A 7,668-nucleotide genomic window follows, 5' to 3' on the forward strand; every position below is an offset into this window, starting at 1 on the left:
GGAGATGTGATGAATGTAATCATCTCCAAGACCGAGCAGGATGATAGCATAGGCTTTGTCATTCTTAGCAGTGGGAGCATAAGTGATAACTTGCTCAATGTCGGAATCTTCGGGAGCAGCATGGTGAACAATGTCCCAGAGACCTTCTTTCATAAGATGGCACTTGATTTTGATTTGCCAAGTATGAAAGTTGGAGCCATTGAATTTGTCGATAGACATGAGAGAATGAGTAGAAGAGGCCATGTGGGAAGGTCTTACCTCTTGCTAAAATGCAAGGGCAGTGTCTATTCCCTTACAAGATTGCAGAAATGAATGAAAGAAGAGATCCAAACTGTTTTTAGAAGCCGGCTCTCTCACCACTTGTCAAGGCCATAGCATTTGACAGCCTATCGAAGCATGAGGAACTAGCAGTTTGCAGATAAAAAAAGGACTAATCAGCAAACTGATGGAGACAATGCACAATTACCTTGTAGACTCTTCAAGAGGAAGCGACGGTGGCAGAACCTCTTGTTGATCTGCAGCCTTTTAGATGATGCGCAACCTTGAGGAAAGCAAAGGAAAACTGCAACAGTATGGCGGGCAGCAGCAGCTCCAAGCAATAGAACAGTAGCTGCTACTGAAAAACAGGTCGGCGCAGGGAAAACAGGTTGGCGCAGGGCAGAGGGTTCACGCTGGCGCAGGACAGAGGGTTCAGGCTGGCGCAGGACAGAGGATTCAGGCCGGCGCAGCCTGTGCAGAGTGTGAATAGGCTGGTCCTACAAGAGGAGTGCAGCTAGGGAGATAGTGGCTTGAAGCTATGGCTGGCATTACAGGGCAGGAGCAGCCCGCTCTGATACCATGTTGTAAATATGAAAGCAAGAGCAAAACTAGAAATGAAACAAAAACAAATGAAAGACAAAGAGTTACCTTGAGATGAGTGTAGACAAGACACAAGATTGATGCTTTCATTGATGTGACACCTACAATATATAGGTGAGAAGTACAAGATTGAGTAGACTGACTTATGGGATAAATGTAGAGGTGCCACATGGCACTAGACTCAAGACACAAAGACTTAAGTGAAACTAGACTAGAAATAGTACACCTAGTGTGCACTTATTTCCAACAGTTTCGCATCTTCACACTCACACAGTGCACATCTACAAAGGTAGAAGGAATGTTAAGGGAGCATGTTTCCACTCTTAAGCTTCAAGTTTTTTACACTCACACATAGACTAAGGTAGAAGGGCTGGTGTGCCCACTTGCCGAAAACAACTTAGAAAGAACACAAAGAAACAATCACTGTGCTCAACTGTGATGGGTGCAAAGCTGTGCAATGTAAGATAGAGATGAACATTGCAAATAGAGAGAGTGGGAGAACGGTGGCCCGAAGGTCATCTAACATGTACTACTGAATTATATGAATGTTCGTACACTGTGTAGCAAAGCTGAGGACTGCTACAGGTTCTGCGGGTGAGGGTGAATGCGGGTATTTGCTAGAAGGCTAAAAACGCTGATGCGAGGTTTGACAACGCTGCTGCATTTTGGCTGAAATCTGCGTACGCGAAGCGCGCGCGAGAGAGGGACTGCGGGTGCGTGAAGCGCGGGGCTGTTGACTGCGTAAGTGTGCGTAGCTTCTTCTTCACGTTGAGGGAGGAGAGAGAGAAACACACGATGCTTTGACTGCTTGATGAATCATGCGAAAATGCATAGGCTAATGTTTTCTTTTATATACTCTAAACTCATTTGCCCGACTCACAAGTTTGTCCCGGCAAAAATGAATTAATTGTTTTTAGCCTAAAATTGAATGGTTTTAATGCATGCTCTAACTTGCTCGTTCGGACTCAGAATCAAGTTCTGAAACTTGCTGCCATTTTTAGGGTTTTCCTGCAATTGTTGTACGCCACTCCGGAGAGTCCTCGAGTGAGCTACGTAGCACGTGCTCATGCTTGCTAAAAATGCCTTGCTGTGTGCACATGGATGCACTTGTTCTAGCGTGTCATCGTGCATTTGCACGTGACATTCCTTCCCTCTTGCTTAAATTGGCGGTAGGTGCATGGCGTCCAAGTAGTCCGCCCACGTGTTTCAATCTCTGCTTCATTATCCGGGGATATACCCAATCCCCTGCTTTATACTGTACTTCCCTGCGATGCTTGTTGGCCTGACGAGTGTGGGGCCTAGGCCTCTTGGACTTTGGCAATTCTCTCTTTTACTGACACCATGATTTCTTCATAAGACTCAACCACACGGTTAGCGTCAAGAAAAGGTGAAACAACTCTCGTCAAGATTGAGGAGAATCGCTTCCCAAAAGCAGCATCATACGGAGTCCTGCCGATACCGGATGACTAAGTATCATTGAGAATAGCCTGGACAAGTGGTAGGTGCGATTCCCACCGATTCTGCTTATCATTACAGTATGCTTTGAGAACATCGATTGCCCATCTGTCTATGGATGAAATGCACTAGAAAATTGCAATCGGGTGCCGAAATTGTCAAACAATGACCGCCAAAATTGTGAAGTAAACTTGGCTTGATGTCTAGGTTACACTCCGCTTGCACGTGGTGATTTGTAAATGGAAAATGGCGTACTTAGGCCGTACAACACATTCGTAGGTTGTAGATATACAAGAGGGATAGTGTGATGTTAATAGGGTAATCACGGGATGGGTCATAGGAGTTTAGCATAATTACTTAACATAGCTTAATATCTACGACTCATACACAGAAGTACGTAGGACTGAAAGTGCTGGGACTAACGCTTCGCTCATTCAGTGACTTAGCTACTGGACTCTTGACTCTTATGCCATTATAAGTAGTGGTGGCGACTTGACTATAATGTGTGAGAAAGGAGCGTTTAATTGACGATCGACCAAAGAGCTGGACTTGCAATAAGAGCGCCCTTTCCTTGATTGTCAAGCCGTTAGTGCTCAACCCTGCAAGATGCCTTTGCTGCTCTTGAAGCTTGTTTGTTAGCTTGTTACCTTCATACTGAGATAGTGGGTTGCTCTTATGAAGGGTGATGGGTGTAGAGGTAGAAGCCGATAGCGTCTTCGGTTGTGTGCTTTCATGAATACTTGAGAGTGTTGGGATCCATTTTCCCTTGTCGGCTCTTGTTGGTTTCCTAGCTCTGGGGTTTGGCAAATTCGATGTTGTAGGAGATGACTTGAGCGTATTTGGCGCTTATTTAGCCTGTGGTTGAGGCTTGTTGGTGCTTGACCTTTGGTTGTATGGTTGTTTGCCAAATGTAGGAGATGCTGTGGACGGTTTGGTTCTCTTGGGAATCCATATGGCAGTGTTCCCTTTATAGTATCCTTGCGCATGTAGAAATTTCTTTGGAATCCAATGTTTTTAGGGATACATCACTTTTGTTGGTGGTTGAATAGACACTCTCTTTCTGGAAGGTGGTGGTTTCATGTAAGCAGTAGGCAAAAGTTTGCGGGATGCTTTGGGTAACCAGATTGAATTTGAGTGTGCCTCCCCCCTTCCATAGCCTTGTTTCTGAAGTAGAGAGGTAGGTACTTGCCACCCGTGGTTGTCTAGTACGGAAGTGTCAGCTATCCAAACCATGCCTTCATCAGATTTTGATTCCTGTTTATGAATTGTGGTCTCCAACTTTTGGAAAGATGGGAGTGCAGTTGCACTTGGGCCTGTAAGGCTTGTAGAATTTACCTGCAAGGTGTATTGCCTTGATGTCCAGTCTAGCCCGCAATTGGTTGAGCGTATCCATGACCTGCCTAACACCACATCGACCAACGCTTGATCTTTGTTAGTAACATAAAAAGTAGTATACATAGGCTGATCGTGAATAGAAAGCTTTATGCAGCATTTGCCTAAGCTTGGAGTTTCTTCACCTGAGAAGCTATGAAAGTTTGTGCGGACATTGGTGAGTTGGGGTTGGCCTAAAGCATCCCACACCGCATATTACCGCACATTACAATCAGCTCCTGAATCAATGAGGGCTGACACTTGGAAATCTTGTTACGAATGCATCCTTAGTTGTATATGAAAGGGATCTACAAAATCATCCTCATCACTCGTGTGAATGGTCATAATAGCGGCCTTGCGACGGTCTCGTGCCTTCTACACTCAGGCTTCAGCTTCTTCTCGTGCTTGGCATCGCAGTAAAGCTTGGCCATCCTTGCGTGTTTGGGCTGAATGTAAGCGTTTTAACATATCCTTGGTCAACGGTTCTTCGTATCGCTTTAGACGGCTCTCGTTAATGAAGTTTCCCATGGGCACCCCATCTAAGGTTTCCAATCTCACCGCACCGCTCGTATTCAACTCACTTACCACGAAGGGACCTAAGCCTCTTTGTTTCAGCTTGCGCTTGTGTTTCTTCAATGTGTATGCAGTACCAAATCTCCTCGTTGAAATTTGTTCGTCTTGACGTACTGATCATGCCAGTACTTAACGTCTGCGTTTTTCAGCATACATGCCTATGATTGCAAGGAGTCTCATTTTGTCTAACTTCTCTAACTGTTCCATGCATTCACAACTCATGGCTAGTCCATTTCAATTCCTTTGCTACCCGTAGAGTTGGCAACAGGAATTCCATAGGAAGTATAGCATTTATGACATAGACAAGGTCAAAAGGAGTCGCTCCAACCGCAGTTTTGTAAGCTGTTCGGTAAGCCCATAAGATAGAAGATAGCTTCTGCTCCCAGTCTGTGCGTGATTCGCTGACAATCTTGGTTAAGGCAGTGCAGAGGGTTTTGTTTGAGCTCTCGGCTTGTCCGTTGGCTTGTGGGTGATAGGGGGCCTAGTGCTTGTGCACCACCATGAATTCCTCCAACAAGAATTCAATGACCTCATTAATGAAGTGAGCACCTTGGTGACTCACAATCTCAATAGGTAAACCAAAGCGAATGAAGATGTTCTCATAGAGAAACTTTGTTGTGGTTCTAGCGTCATTGCGTATTGTTGCTTTGGCTTCTACCCATTTTGTGAGATAATCAGTAGCAACTATGATGTACTCTGCGTGTGTGCGTTGAGCTGGTGGCTTGATAGGGCGGACAAAATCAATGCCCCATTTCACAAAAGCTCTCACTGCCATCAAAGGTCTGAGTGGCATGTTATCACTTGTGATTGGTGGTTTCGTTCTCTGGCAAACTGAAAAAAACTATGAGAAGCTATGGCTTCTTCACAAGAAGCTCTCACACACACACGAAGAAGCTCTTGCTCATACACGTACACAAGGAGATGGAGGCCAAAGCTTTCTCTTCTTCTTCTTCACTTACTTACTTACTTACTTAGTACATAAAAGAGGAAAGAGTACAACTTATATGAAAGCTCTCACACACACACGAAGAAGCTCTTGCTCATACACGTACACAAGGAGATGGAGGCCAAAGCTTTCTCTTCTTCTTCTTCACTTACTTACTTAGTACATAAAAGAGGAAAGAGTACAACTTATATGAAAGCCCTAGTGTGTACTGAAAATAAGAACATAGGCCGGCTAAGTATGTATGCCAGTTGTGTACAACTACCCACTACTACGCATAAATGAAACCGCCAGCAAATCAGCCCTCTATCCTGTCAATCACGCTGGCGTGTGTCAGTGAAGTAGTTGGCTTCTTCACAAGAAGCTCTCACACACACACGAAGAAGCTCTTGCTCATACACGTACACAAGGAGATGGAGGCCAAAGCTTTCTCTTCTTCTTCTTCACTTACTTACTTAGTACATAAAAGAGGAAAGAGTACAACTTATATGAAAGCCCTAGTGTGTACTGAAAATAAGAACATAGGTCGGCTAAGTATGTATGCCAGTTGTGTACAACTACCCACTACTACGCATAAATGAAACCGCCAGCAAATCAGCCCTCTATCCTGTCAATCACGCTGGCGTGTGTCAGTGAAGTAGTTGGTGTAGATGACTCATCACCCCGGTGAGTCATATGTTGAGCGTGATATCTCAACACTCCCCCTCAAGCTCAATCCATAGTCTTGTACTCCCATCATGCTCCTAAACCTGTTTAGCTTTTCTGCTCCCAAACAATTTGTGAAGGTGTCAGCCACTTGCTCCTCTGTGCTGACATACACCAAGTCCACGTCCTGCAAGGACCTTCTCACGCACATAATGATAGTGCACTTCTATGTGTTTTGTCCTTGCCTGAAATACCGGGTTGTTTGCCAATTGGATGTTGCTCATGTTATCACAGTACAATGTGACTGTCTTCATACCATCCTGTCCCAAATCCTGTAAGAGCTTGTGTAACAAAGCTATCTCACATGTAGTTATTGTTGTACCTCTGTACTTTGCCTTCATGCTAGACAAAGCAACTGTTGGTTGCTTCTTGTTGCTCCAACTCACAGCAGCACTGCTAAAACTGAATACATAGCCACTAGTGGACCTATTGTCATATGAGCACCCTTCCCAATCTACGTCAGTGTATCCAAACACTTCAATGTCCACTCCATGTGCATAAAAGAGCCCATAATTCAGAGTGCTCTTTGCATAGCGTAGCACTCTACGTGATGCATCCAAATGAGGCTTCCTGGGTACCTGCATAAATTGGCTCAACACTCCTACATCATGACACATGTCTGGTCTTGTGAGTGTTGCATAGATAAGACTTCCAACAATTTTCCTGTACATTGTTGGGTCTTCCAAAACTTCTCCAACATCAGCCCTCAAATTTGCATTCTGATCCATAAACGTGGCTACAAGCATAAGCCCATCACATATTTCTTCAACATGTCCAGCACATATTATCTTTGCAGCATCCATATGCCTTAAGGTGTTCGCGCCACCTCAGTGCCCAAGAAATACTTCAGCTCTCCTAAGTCCTTCATGTCAAATTCAGCCCCAAGCACCTTCTTTACATGCGCAATCTCATCCTTATTGCTTCCTGTCACAATAAGATCATCTACATAGATGACAATGATAATCAATCCACAACCTGTTTTCTTCACATTTAATGAATGATCAGCCTTGCTGATCTCAAATCCAATGCTTTGTAAAAACCTGTTCATTCTATCTATCCATGCTCTTGGTGCTTGCTTCAGCCCATACAATGCTTTCTTCAACTTACATACATAATGCGAAAATTCTGGATGTACATATCCTTCGGGCTGCTCCATGTTCACTTCTTCTTGCAATTCCCCATTTAGAAATGCATTCTTTACATCCATTTGCTGCAACTCCCATCCTTTTAATGCAGCCATAGAAATAACTGCTCTCACAGTTGCCATTTTAACAACGGGGTTGAACATCTCCTCAAAGTCAATACCATAACTCTGCGCATAACCTTTCGCGACTAGGCGTGCCTTGTACCTGCTTATCGAACCATCTGCATTGTGCTTTACTTTGTACATCCACTTACATCCAATTGCCTTCTTTTTATTAGGCAGTGGTGTCAACTCCCATGTACCACTACCATCCAATGCATTCATCTCCTCATCCATGGCTTCATTCCAATGTTTAGTTCCAACCGCCTCATTGAAACAAGTGGGTTCTTCACTTTGCACAACATTTGCCACATGTACATAAAATGATGTGCAGCAAAATTATCATATTTCAACCTTTCAACTGGATACTTTACACACATGGACCTGTGCACTCCAGGATCAAAAGCAGCCATGGGCTGATCCATCTTATTCTTCCCTTTTTTTGAATTTACATTCCTTCCAGTGCTTTCAACTGATGCGTTTGATGAGGCACTTGGTGACCTCAACCTACCTGACCATG

General features: G+C 44.2%; 1 pseudogene; it reads right to left on the reverse strand.

The window, feature by feature from the left end:
* Positions 1 to 5,988: 5,988 nt before the first annotated feature.
* On the reverse strand, positions 5,989 to 6,708 carry LOC147637115 (secreted RxLR effector protein 161 pseudogene; annotated as a pseudogene).
* Between the last annotated feature and the right edge of the window lie 960 nt (positions 6,709 to 7,668).

This window comes from Cibotium barometz, chromosome 7 (genome assembly GCF_041138505.1).
Source record: "Cibotium barometz isolate CiBa-2024 chromosome 7, ASM4113850v1, whole genome shotgun sequence".
NCBI lineage: Eukaryota > Viridiplantae > Streptophyta > Polypodiopsida > Cyatheales > Cibotiaceae > Cibotium > Cibotium barometz.